Source organism: Tympanuchus pallidicinctus, unplaced genomic scaffold (genome assembly GCF_026119805.1).
Source record: "Tympanuchus pallidicinctus isolate F22 unplaced genomic scaffold, pur_lepc_1.0 scaffold6, whole genome shotgun sequence".
Taxonomy (NCBI): Eukaryota; Metazoa; Chordata; class Aves; order Galliformes; family Phasianidae; genus Tympanuchus; species Tympanuchus pallidicinctus.
Window position 1 is genome coordinate 9,816,234 of NW_026294780.1, and position 13,391 is coordinate 9,829,624.

Below are 13,391 nucleotides of genomic sequence, written 5' to 3' on the forward strand. Positions count from 1 at the left end.
AGAGCAGCTGCTCCAGCAAAGGTCAGCCATTCTGTTCCATGGGGTGCGGCCATCAACCTTTCCAAATCAGGGCATTTCTGAGTCAGAGCCTTCTGTTTTTCCACTCAGCAGGCCATGCTGTGGAAATGCATGTTCAAGACAGATTACAGTATGGTCGCTGGGGAACTGGAACAGGGACCTGGCTCCAAAGGCCTCAGCTGAGAAGGTGTACTTGCTGCCCAGAGATGAAAACCAATGTGCTGAATTTTTCCAGAAGAAAGTGCTGAGATGAAGAGCAAGCTTATGTGGTTAGGGGTTCCTCCATCAGGGAAATGGCCTGCCTGCTCTGGCTTCAGCTAGAGAAAGCTCAGCATCTCAGAAACCAAAAAGCCTGAGTAGAGTTGATTGAAGTGATGGAAGAGATCAAGGGAGGTTTCTGTTTGCAGAGAAGAGAGTAGAAGGACCTGAAGGAGGCATTACAGAATAATTGACAGGACAGGCAGCTTGAACAAGTGCTTAGTGAACATACAGTGCAAGGAGAGCAGAGCCAGTCCTATGTGAACAGAATGGCTGAAACTAGGAAAATAGCACAGGAGACTGAACAGACGTGAGAACTTGTCTAAAAAGCACAGGGCAGGAGGGAATGGAAAAATTTGTACAAAGCCTGGACATTAGGGCCAAATTATAGGAAACGAAGATTAATGGTCTGCGTAACAAGAAGTACAGCTGGGAGGAAGTGTGAAAAGATACAACCTTTTGGCCATGACCAGGTATTCACCAAGGGATGTCTGGAGGACACATCATGTTTTCTTTTAGCTGTGGGAAGAAATAAGATAAAAGTCAAAGCTGTGTTTGGGGCTGACATGGTCCAGAGGGGCAGAAGATAGGAAAGCCAAGAGAAGCCCTGAGGGACAGCATCCTTCTGCAAAAAGAATGGAAGGGACAAAGACCTGAAAGGAAGGGAACCCGAAGTCCTTCTAGATGAACAAACCTTCTAGAGATGATAGGGTGTAACAGCATGTAACATATTGTGGAGTGGACAAAAACAGAGTGGAAGAGACCTACAGTAGATCAGGGGGAAAGCAAAAGTCAGTGGCTCTAGGAAGTACACTGAACATGCTGCTTGGAGGCAAATGGGGAGAAGGCAGAAAGGGCAGTGCTCTGCAGAGAGGGGGTGACCAGTCTGTTGGTAAGATGCAAGATTTTCCACTTAGGCTAGTTAGAAACTGAAGGGGACGAATGAGAATAAGAGAAGGAAGAAGGCTGCAGAAGGCAAAGGAGAGGCTGGAGAAAACAAGCACTTGGACGCTTCTGTGGCAAGAGTACTGTGGGGGGTGAACCACAACGAACCCTTCCAAATGGTTGGGAGGTCTCCTTGAATGTCCATTTGTTTTGAAAAGTTAGCAAGAGTCTGAGCAGAGAGGATTTTGAATAAGAAATACTGAATGCAGCTTCAGAACCAAGAAGATGAAAGAATGGAAGAGGTAAAATGCTTGCTTTGTTTGATTTTTTTTCTATAACCTACCTCCGGTGGAGTCATGCATTCCTTACTAAACAAAAGAAAATCATGTTAGGGAACTGGCAGCCAAATATAAGGTTACGTGTGCACACCTTGGCTCAGATGCAAGAAAGACGATCCTTTATGCTGCTTTACTCAGCATCTTCATCCAGATGAATAGGGTGTTATCCAGCCAAGAACTGATCAGGTCTAAGATTGATGCAGATTTTAAGGAAGCCAAGAGTAAAACTTCAAAAGGTTAGGTCAGTCCCTTTGTATGAAATCACGGAAAGCAGCTCTGTCTACCAGGACCGTGCAAGTAAAATGTAGGTTTCAACTCAGTCACAAACAAAGGAGTATTGTGTGAATCACACTATATGAAAAATAAATGCCAGTGTAATAATCACCATCTCCTCAATTAAAAGTAATGGTTTGGAAAGAAAAAATACATAAATAAAATAAAACAAGGAGAGAAAAACACTTCTATGATTAATTTCAACTGCAGTGAATTATCTAGCATGCAACCTTCCTGAATTGCAAACCTTTCAGAAATGGAAAGAGTACAAAAATAGTGAGTTTGTAGCCATTTTGATTCAAAGTGTTTTTTAATGAATGCAGCAGAGATTAGAGTGAGTAAAAACACATTAGGAATCTCTTCCAAAGAGATATTTAGAATGAGATCTGTTAAAGCCATTAGGATTTCCAGCAGAGTTTATTCTGAGCGGCAAATGGGGCTAAGTAGAACCAAGTACGGCTTTCAAAGCTGCGTGAAGCTCATACGTAAAGCTCATTCTTCTACTCATGTAATGATGTGAGTAAAATCTCGTAGGTTCATCAGCCAGAAGTGCATGGTGCTTACTCTTAACAACAACCAGGACATGTATTTTAAATGTCCTAATAAAAAATACTCATAGTTGTCTGTTAGCTATCCGCGGAACGGATGTTCACAAGGGCAGATAGTGACAGGACAAGGGGGAATGGTTTTAAACTGAGACAGGGGAGGTTTAGGTTAGATATTAGGAGGAAGGTTTTTACACAGAGGGTGGTGACACACTGGAACAGGTTGCCCAAGGAGGCTGTGGATGCCCCATCCCTGGAGGCATTGAAGGCCAGGCTGGATGTGGCTCTGGGCAGCCTGGTCTGCTGGTTGGTGACCCTGCACACAGCAGGGGGGTTGAAACCAGATGATCATTGTGGTCCTTTTCAACCCAGGCCATTCTGCGATTCTATGATCATTAATTTATACATTACTTTGAGAATAAGCCCTTTTCCAACCTACTCTCAAGCAACCTGTACACGATACATAATCTACCTTTTTTCATCACGCAGATACATGTTGATTTTCTGGTTTTACGAAATGAGCAATCAGCAGGCTCCAAAACTCTCGTCCCTTTGAGATGTCTCTTCTCCCCATAACGATTGGCTCAGATCTTTTATAAACTTTATTTAAACGGTGTCTTTCAACTTCCTTATATTTCTAGGTGAGGTAGCAAGCCCAACCTATCAGTAAAGTCAGCAGATTTCAAGTGCCATGGAGCTGGTGTCAGCTAACCAGGCACAGGAACACAGACAAATATCACTGATGGATTACAACCGCTTTCATGACTAATGTGCTCCAACGTGAGCCCAGCAAAATGTCTTACTTCAGACTGAAATTCAAACTGGTCTCTAAGAAAGGGATTCACAGTGTCTGGCAATCTAATCCTTGCATCTCCTTCGTAAGGTCAAGGAGAACAGGTGACAGCGATGTTAAGGGTGAATAAATGCAGGTGATTTCCAGAAAGATACAGATAGCTGCCACACAGTGCAAATTTGAATGTCTTCTCCATAGCAAGAAAGCGTTTTAGATTTATACCACAAGGGAATAAAAGAGCTCCTCCTGCAAGCCTAATTTGATTCTTAAAGCAAATCTGTGGAAAAAATACTGGAGAAACAAAGCTCTGCAATATTTTTTTACATGTATCCCTTTCCATTTCTCTTAAGCCCACACGTCATGAGGCTGACACGTGGTCAAAGAAGCTGAAAATCTGACAGTGCTTCTCCAGTCCATGCCAAGAACAGAGCCTTACTCCATGGAAGGTTGCACAAGCTGTGATGAGTCTGAAAAAAACAAATCAGGGAATGCAGAAACCCCACTAGGACATGTCAGTCCCAGTTCTTCGCAGTGCTGATGATTGTTATGGTGAGGTCCAGCATCTGCGTCAGAACTGATGTCACATTTAATCTCCTGGCTGCAGCAAAGTGAGACATCATAAGCTTTAGTACATGAAGGCTGAAGAAAGCTTAGATGAGAAATAAATATTAAATACGTAACTGTGATGATAATTGAAGGTAATTAACTGTGAAGGTAATTAACGTTGAGATATTTTACTAAGGGCTGCAATGAATTCTCCATTAATGGACTTGTGTAAATTCAGGTCAGTTTCCTTCCTCCTTCTCTTTCCTAAATGTGCACCTTCAGCCAACACAGAATAAGTTCAGGAATATTGTTTAAAGACTTTATGGTGCAGACAGTCAGAACAGATGAGTACAGAATCTCTTTATAGCAAACAAGTGAAATACACACAAACCAGATGAGGACACAGATCCTAGCACAACATTTTCTAGCCCATGTGCATTCATGCTGGTTGGACACAAACTGTCTTGGATTTGTATGCCCATGTTTGGGTGAAGTTTTACTTGGGCTTGCACGGAGCCATTAATATTGCCCTGTCTTCACCAGAAATCCCTGAATACATGCCTAAATAGCAAACATTGGGCACAGGAATGGTGACAACACTTGACTGTCTGCCAGAAGTTCTGCGTAAAAGCAATCACAGCAGGACAGCTTAAGGGTATTCTGATTTAATTTAGAACTCAAACATCATTTTTCTTAATTAATAAAAATACTCTCTTTGTTTCCAGAATCTGATCCTGGACCCCCTCCCCACCCATAAAAGAAACCAAAAGACCTACCCAGTAGGCTAAGTAAGCAATAAAGGTGAAAGCTGGCCATTACCAATTTTACAAGAATTTTTTCCATGCATCTTTCATTGCCTTCATACAAATACATTATGGCTTCTTCAGCTATGAATGTATTTTGAACAACTGGGGGGCTTAGTGTTCCTACCATAAGATGCACATCTCAGTTGCCATGTGGGTGTGAATCAATACAACACTTAGCAGCTATCCAACACTCGCTGCATACTTCTGAAACACTCAGCACACGCATAGTGCAGCTCAGGTGCACAGCACAGTCCTGTCTTCCAGAAAAAACTGGGTCTAGAGCAGTGGTTCTCCAGGTTAAAGATCTGTCATGAGACAACAGCATGAGCTGTCAAGCCAGAGCAACTCCCTGAGAAGTGAAATTGCTGTTTGCGTGTTGCTCAGCACGTCACACCCAGTACATGTTACTGTGAAAACAGCGTGTGAGCAGGAGATCACATTGCAGGGGTAAGGAGGTGCTCACAGAAAACAAGGTAAGGAGGTCAGGAGAACAGCTAAGCAAACTTGCTTTGTTTGTGATCCAAGGGATCCTACAATGAGCCCTACTTGCCAAGTGGGCTGGAGAGAGAGAATCACTGAATCATGGAATTGCAGGGGATGGAAGGGACCTCAAGAGATCATGGAGTCTGACCCCCCTGCTAAAGCAGGTTCCCTACAGCAGGCTGCACAGGTAGGCATTCAGACAGGTATTGAATATGTCCATAGAAGGAGATGCTATAACCTCTCTGGGCAACCCATTCCAGGCTCCGTCACCCTTACCGTAAAGTTCTGCATGTTTGCATGGAACTTCCTACATTCAAGTTTTAGACCATTGCTCCTTGTCTGGAGAGAAAAGGCTAGCAGTAGACATGGCCAGGGAAATCTCCCTAACACATCTGCAGTGGATGGAATTAGCCAGCATTTCACCTCCTGCATGGGTTCTTTCACGAATTGTGACAGGCACATTCCGTGGGTTCCTCCTACTCTGTATGACTTCTGTTTTCAAGAGAAAAAGGAAGCAAAGATAAAGCAAAGGCAAGAAGTAAGGAGAGGAGAACTATGCTCGCTGCCTCCCCAAACCATAACTGCATAGCAGCTAAGGTTGGGAAGGATCTCTGGAGTTCATACAATACTTAAATGGAGTAGGAGATGGTAAGTTTATATGACACATACTTGCCAGCTAGTAGGTCCCTAGCACTGCTGCCCAGGATTGTTCTGCTCCAGATGCAGACTTTGCACTTCTTGCTGAACTTTACAAGGTTTTCACTGTCCCAGATCCTAGGTTTTACAGTGCTGTTCTGTCACCCAGCACAGCAAGTCTTTCCTTGCCCAATGCACAGTTTAATGCCTCCCACACAACAGTTGAAGGTGCACCCTGGCTCAACACCCAACATCAGGGATATTGAATAATACTGACCCCTTGTATCACACTGTGCCACTTGGTGTCAAGCCATTGCTTACTTGCTTTTGAGTTCAGAAGGTCAGAGAGCCTCCAATCTGCCTGCCAGGCCCTTCATCCAGTCCGTGTTTCTCAGCTCTCAGATGAGAGTTCTGTGGGAGGCCATGTCAAAAGACACTTTGGAGACATATCCATGATTGTCCCCATGTCTCCAAAGCCAGCTATCCCAGCACAGAAGGCAGAACCCAGCCCGACCCTGTCTGCCACCTGGTGGCTTAATGAGCCTGAAAATGAATTCTCAGGGCTTGTGCTTGGCAGTCCTTGATGCCAGAAGGGAAGCTGGTTACCATCCAGCTCCATAGATCATCATCCTTTAGCATTAACTCTTCTCATCAGCTGGGATGTCTCCAGGATTTTCTGTAGATGGTCAGCAGCATCCTTGCACTCACATCACCCTCTAGTTGAACCTCATCCAGCCCCATGCATTTGCAAGTAAAATACATGCAGTGTATTACAAATTCCACAGTGCATTAATGCACATCCCATAATGGAGAAGAATTACACAGATAAACCCTTTTTTCTGGAATAAAGATTGAAGTGAGGGTAAGTATATTTTGCCTTTCTTTTGACATGTGCTCTTCACATTTTCACCACTAGAGTGAACTAATGTCACTGTCCCTCAAGAAAAGCACTCTGTCTTGGCACATAGCTGCTCACACCAACACCATTCTCCCCCAAACTCCTCCAGTGTTGGAGCTGTGTAGTCAAGGTCAAAAGGTAAGTAATGCTAATGTTAGAGTGGTTAAATCAGGTGTTTATATGACACTGCTTAGAGCATGACTGGGAAAATCCTCTATTGCTATAGAGTTTTGCTGGCTGCAATTATTATCCCTAAACACATACTAACACAGACTTAAAGGTGGAGATCTGACAAAAAGAAATCTAAGGAAAAAATATCCTCCTGTTTTCAAGCCTCATCTGTGGCATCTAAAATTGATTTTATATTCAGCCTATGGCATCAACTGTCTTCAGTTGCAGCTGTAAACAAGAAGTACTTCTGCAAGTTACGTTGCAAAGTTTGCGGTCAGTGAATGAGGAACTCATTATTAGTGGCCATTTGTGAAGACAGTTATATGACTTAATTAGCATCACTCAACGTTTTGTAAAAACTACTGAATTGATTGTGGGATAGTGGGATTGAGTGCATTCTCAGCAAGCTGGCAGAAGACACTAAGCGAGGTGGTGTAATTGACACAACAGAGGAAAGGGATGCCACCCACAGAGACCTGGACAAGTTTGAGAAGTGGGTTCATGTGAACCTAGTGAAGTTCAACAAGGCCAAGTGCAAAGCTTTGCACATGGGGTGGGGCAATCTCAGATATGAGTACAGACTGCAAGAAAAACCTATTGAGAGCAGTCCTGTGGAGAAAGGACTTGGGGGTTCTGATGGATGAAAAGCTGCACATGAGCCAGCAGTCTGCCTGCAGCCCAGGAGGCCAACTGTATCCTGGGCTGCATCAACATCTCTGGCCAGCAGGGAGAGAGAGGGGATTGTCCCCCTCTGCTCTGCCCTTGTGAGGCCCCAGCTGGAGAACTGCTTCTAGGTCTGGGACCTCCAGCACAAGAACGGCATGGAGCTATTGCAGAGGGACCAGAGGTGGAATGTAAGAATGATGAGAGGGCTGGAGCACCTCTCCTATGAAGAGAGGCTGAGGGAGCTGGGCTTGTTCAGCCTGGAGAAGAGACCTCACTGCAGCCTTCCAGTACCTGAAGAGAGCTTATAAACCAACTTTTTACATGATCTAATAGTGACTGAGCAAGGAGGAATGGTTTAAACCAAAAGAGGGAAGATTTAGATTAGATATCAGGATGAAATTCTTCACTCATAGGGCGGTGAGGCGCTGGCACAGCTGCCCAGAGAACCTGTGGTGCCCCATCCCTGGAAGCTCTCAAGGTCAGGTTGGATGGGGCTCTGGACAGTTCTGCGCATGGCAGGGGGTTGGGACTATGTGGGCTTTGAGGTCCCTTCCCACTCAAACTGTCCCATATGATTGCTTAATATTTTTTTCCTTTGGGCAGTTGTCTCCCTTCTCTCAATATCTACCTCCTAGCTCCTTCAAGAACCACAGGCATCTTACTTTTTTTTTTCCAGATAGGGACACCCGTCTCTCCAGGACAATGAATGAGATATGGATTCTGTAAAAACAATAGCATGTGACATTGAAGTAAGAACAACTCCCATGCAAAGGTGTGAGGGAAAGAGGGGGAGAGGGCAGCCACCACTTACACCTTGCAGCTGGTCTGCAGCAGTTTACTGCAATGGGGAACAGCAATTGATAGTAGAGCTTTCTTCACCATTTGCAGACCAGGACAAGTCATACCCTCTGAGAAGAGTTTAGACATCGAGCTCTAGGGCTTTTCCCAGTTTGTGTGGCCTGAATTCTTCAAAGACTTGTAGTTTCTCAAGTGGTTTTAATCACACAAACATCAAAAGACACATTTCAAACCTTACCTTCTCGTTGAATTTCAAGTCCTTCATCAATTGCAAAACTAACTAACTAAGTAAATACCGACAGTACAGCACAGTAGAATTTTCAAGGGCACAACACGACCTAAGCAGCTGTCCCAAACAGTGTTCCCAGAAATGGCACAAGAATTTTAGCTTTTAGCAAGTCAGTATTGAGGTACACCAACTGCAGGAGATTTCAGCCTGGTAAGACTGGCTAAATTAGAAGTAATAAAAGTCAGAGATTTAAGGCTAAAGTGTTTAGAAAGCCTTATTATGGCTGGAACTTTAATCAATCTATTCTGTAAAGGAGGCTGCTTCAGCCAAATGCCATGGAGGCAGTCCTAGGCTCCTTAGAGCTGCAGACAAGGTGCTCCAGGATCCAGTCACACTACAGGACTCACCACCAATCCCACATGCCTTAAACAAAGCAAAACCCAAAAGCAACTCCACAGACACCAAGAACCACTGGGAATGTAGCATGTGTCTTACTGACAGAAAATTATTATAGTCTCTTGTGTATTGAAATCATATTCCATTCATAGAGGCCATGGGCTAGAATTGAAAGAGCACAAGAGCAGGCAGTAGTGGAAAGACTGCTTGACTCTGTAAATCTTTCTGTGCTTTTAGACACTTAGCAGACTCCACGTGTTTCATAATAGAGCACTGAGAAAAAAGCTCTCAACTCCATGTGAAACTTTCAGGTGGCTGATGAGAGTTATCACTCATCCCCTGGAGTGTTAGACTGTGGCACTGACAGTAAACACATCCACGTCTGATCATTTTTGAGCCAGGGAAAAATTAAAATAATGCATCAGATTAGCTCCTAACAGCATTCAGCATCATCTGCACTAGCAGTAAATGGTGGCAGCCTACATGCTGAATTCACTCTGCATGATTGAACCCACAGGTTACAACTGTCTTTTAAAAGCATCTGCTGGTAATAGAGGCATTAATATTTGATTCCTGCTTTGTCTCCTACAGGAACTTCACACTTTCCCTAAGAATGTTACAAATATCTTTAATACTCACAGCCTCATAGGGAAAAGTTTTGCTCACCCGGCACAGCCATCAATAGAATAGATTAGATGTACTATGCCCGCAGCAACCACCTCCGTTTCTGACAGCAGCAGCTTCCTTTTGCAGAAAAAGCACTCATCATTCTGCACATCTAGGACAGGGAAGAAGAGGAGAACCGAAGCTCCATGATTCATTTGCAGGAGGCAATACCCATCTGAGCGGCGGTGCCTTGCAGGGTCTCCTTGCACAGGGGTGTCCGTGTGCCCTGTGCTGTACAGGCACTCAAGTCAGCCTGCTGGGCTGGGCTGGCATCCAGGTGAGAAGAAGAAATCATATGTTAGTGTGCTGCCAATTTCCCCCTGGATTGGGGAGGGCACAGAAAATACAGTGAGGTTATTGCATTGTATTGAGAAGGGTAGCGCTTTACTGCTGTCAAAATGAAGGAGTTACTCCACAGTACTCTTCCTTCTTGTCTTGTCATGTCTGTTTGCACCACGTCCAACTCAAACATGGACAGGTTGAAGCACCATAAGATTGGAGCTACAGAAATAAAGTTAGGGAGTTAAAGTTTAAACTCTTTCCTCCTTACAGAAGTTTGCGTTCCTTCCAACATTTCCAAGTATGATTATCAAAAGAAGGCAAAGAGGCAGGAGAGAACAAGTACTATAGCTTAGCATACAGGATGGGGCTGGATGCATGAGATTAGCTTCTTGTACCTCTGCTGACCCTTCTCTTCCATGTACCAACATGGTGATGTGGAAATGTCCTCCCAGCCTCCAGCCCCAGCTGGCTACTGGCTTATACAGACTGGGTGTCTACAACTATGTTGTCTTTTGGCTCCCCTCCTTCTCCGGGTGTCAGCTTCTCCCACCAGCCCTTCATTTGCCCAGTACACTTTCGGACAGCTACACAAGCCAGGAGCTCTGCTCTCTGGCAGGCAGACCTCTTCGTTCCTCTTGAATGCTAGAGATAATGGCATAAATTGTGCCAGGGGAGACACGGGTTGGATATTAGGAAAAAATTCTTCTCAGAAGGAGTGGTGAGGCATTGGAACACGCTGTACAGGGTACTGGTGGAGTCACCACCCGTGGAGGAGTTCAAGAACCGTGTGGACGTGGCGGGTGGGCTGATGATTAGACTAGATGACCTGAAAGGTCTTTTCCAACCTTAATGATTCTATGATCTCCCCTTATCACCACCGATGAGAACTGGCATCGAGGTAACGTCTCTCCACAGCGTTATTCACCACATCCACATACAGTGGTCATTAGTGGAAATAGGTTGCTGCATGCATGCAGGCAGGTGGCCGCTTTCTCAAAGCAATGTCACACTGCTGGCATACAGCTCTGCGTTAAAGCCCGCTGGGTCTTCACATTGTCCTTCTGGCCTATCTATAGTCCAGTTACACACTTTCCTTAAATTCCAAAATGTTTAAATCTGAAGCATTTCCAACCAGAAGCTTCAGAAAAGAGGGTCCAAAATAGCAGAAGTATGAAAACTCTGCAAATACTGCCCTAGTATAGGAGAAGAGAGTACAAAGAAAATTGGCCATGGTGTATTTTAAGCTCAAAATCCGTCAGTAAGAGGATTATATTAAAGAAAAAATCACTATCTAATGAAGTGATTTTCTCTGTCTGGCAAGCGATCATACGATAGGCCCTCACCTGGTGACAGTAGTAAGGCACCTGCCTTGTTTTCCATCAGAATGGCATTTCAAAGAAGCTATTCATCCAATCCTAAATCCACAAAAACAAACTTAAACAATTAAAAAAACAACCAACCCAAAAACAACACAATCCAGCCAACTGCACCTTACTGCTGTGTCTTAAAAATCCCACATAGAGATATCTTTAAACAGCATATTGAAATTAAATGAAGCGGTGGAAATCTCCTACCCCAAGCTTTTCCACCTTTTCTTACTTCTGGAAGCAATTCTGACACAAATCAAGGAAATATCAGTTTTGCTACATCTTTGCCATGCAGACTCGTAGCACTTGACAGGACAGCCTAGGAGCCTGTCCCAGTTACCCCAGAGAGTAACAAGTGCATGCACACAGTTGAGACACCAGCAGGAAAATCTCATAGGTTTCAAAAGCATCCAAGCAAGAGCATACAAACCAGAGCAACGGTGTGGAAATGTGAAACAGGTGTGGAAGTTCCTTCCTCATGCATTGTCTTTTGGTATTTTTTTTTTTTCTTGCTGCAACTGTTTCCCTAATCCCTTTACCCCCACACATTTCTCAATGTGTAATTTTAATCATAAATACAAATCTCTGCAGGCTTCACAGTGAAGAGCTAGGCTGAAAAGCTAATGAAAGGCAAAGGGATGCTGGCAGATGAAAGCAGCCTGTGATGAAGACAGAGGCATAGAGGTGCACTTGGGAGACCTGGCTGCTCCAGGATGCTCACTGCCTTTTTAAGAGACAAAAGGTAGAACATCTCAAAGAACAGCCAGAAACTGGAGAAACAGTAAGTTAAAAGAGCCTGCTATTTCTCTATTCAGTGCATAAAGCAGAATGAAAGTAAAACAGGCAGATCTGTAGTTAAGGTTAGCTGTGTGGCAGATTTCAAATCTACCTGCTATAAAACCTCACTGGAACTCACTTGAAACATATGAACAAGGATTTGAAATAGAGAACAGCAATATTTTTCCTTAAGTGGATTCCTGACCACTGAAACACTGAATTGGTAGCTCATGCAATGTTGGTGTTTCACCATTGCCACAGTTATTCATAGCAATTCCCTTATCTCAATTTCTGCATCTTTTCCAGTGTTACAAAGGATGTTTTGTTCTTCCTGCAACCTCATCCACCCTTCTGATAAGAATGGCAGGTGTCATGCTGTCACATGTCATATAAAGGCCTCTCAGAAGAAGGGAAATAAAACTGAATTAAAAAGACAGACTATGGAGAAGAGGAAGAAAAGGGTCTAGGAGACAAAATGTTCCAACTTCTTAAGTCACACAGGTTTCTGAATTGTAGCTGTCAAAAGACCCAGTTATTCCACAAAGACTTCCTCCAGCATAGCCATACCTTTTCCCTAGATGAGAACCATTTGCTTTGGCATAGCTGGGAGCCTTAGCTGGCTTCTCAGCATTATAAAGCTTTCCAGAAGGCGTGCAGGTGCTGGATGGTTCAAGTATACCATCTTATCTGCAAATTTGCTTTTGTCCCATGAGCTCCACGCTCCCAGGGAAGTCAGGTAGGTGCTGCAGTTCACAGTGTACCCTCTAGCCTTATTTTTTAATTACTTTCTTTCCAGGGCAAGCACTTTTTTCCTTGCTGTGCCATCAAGCAGACACCAAGAGCAGATGCTTTATGCTTTCACGCTGCCATGTGCACTCTCTTAGGCTGGTGATTGCTCCTTGGGTATGCATTTACATGGCACATGTGGCACACTGCTCCTCTAACACCTCTAGCAGAGACTCCCCATGCTCCTCTCAGCACCGAGTCCAGTATCTCCAGGGCTTTGACATGGCTGCACGCTGCTTCTTTCAGCCTCGTACATCCACACATTGGATTTAACAGTCAAGAATTTCTTCCAGTGGGGTTTCCTTTTATGCCACAAAGCAAACACACAGCTTTCTTCCCTTTCCCTCCTGCCTGGATTGAAAGGGAAAATGCTGACTTCAGAGCAGTGAGCCCCTACAGCAGCCCGTGGCCACCAGCTGTATATCCACAGGCCTCACACTGCTCGCTTCACCCTGGTTACGACAGGCTTTGCTGCTAAGAGGATAACTTAATGGTAAGCCCATCCCCACAGCATCAGCCCAGAAAGGCTGAGGGGAGTTCTGCACCACCCACAGGCTGCTTCTGACATCACAGAGGTCTTCTCAAGCATGAGAAGAGGACCCACGCTGGCCTCTGCAGCTGGCACGTCACAAGCAATAACTGAGACAGACCTCCAGGATCCACATCACATGCCATGTTTCCCTTACACCCTTACATTTTAAACAAGCACAGGTAGAATTTACACCTCCTTTCAGGTCTCTTCGCATTTCCATGGGGCTCCTGTGTAAACCGCAA

At 44.4% G+C, this 13,391-nt stretch overlaps 1 protein-coding gene across 1 annotated transcript in view; it reads left to right on the forward strand.

The window, feature by feature from the left end:
* The window catches only part of RPL31 (ribosomal protein L31), a 662,822-nt gene that overhangs the window by 381,316 nt on the left and 268,115 nt on the right, over nucleotides 1-13,391 (forward strand). The window lies entirely within an intron of this gene.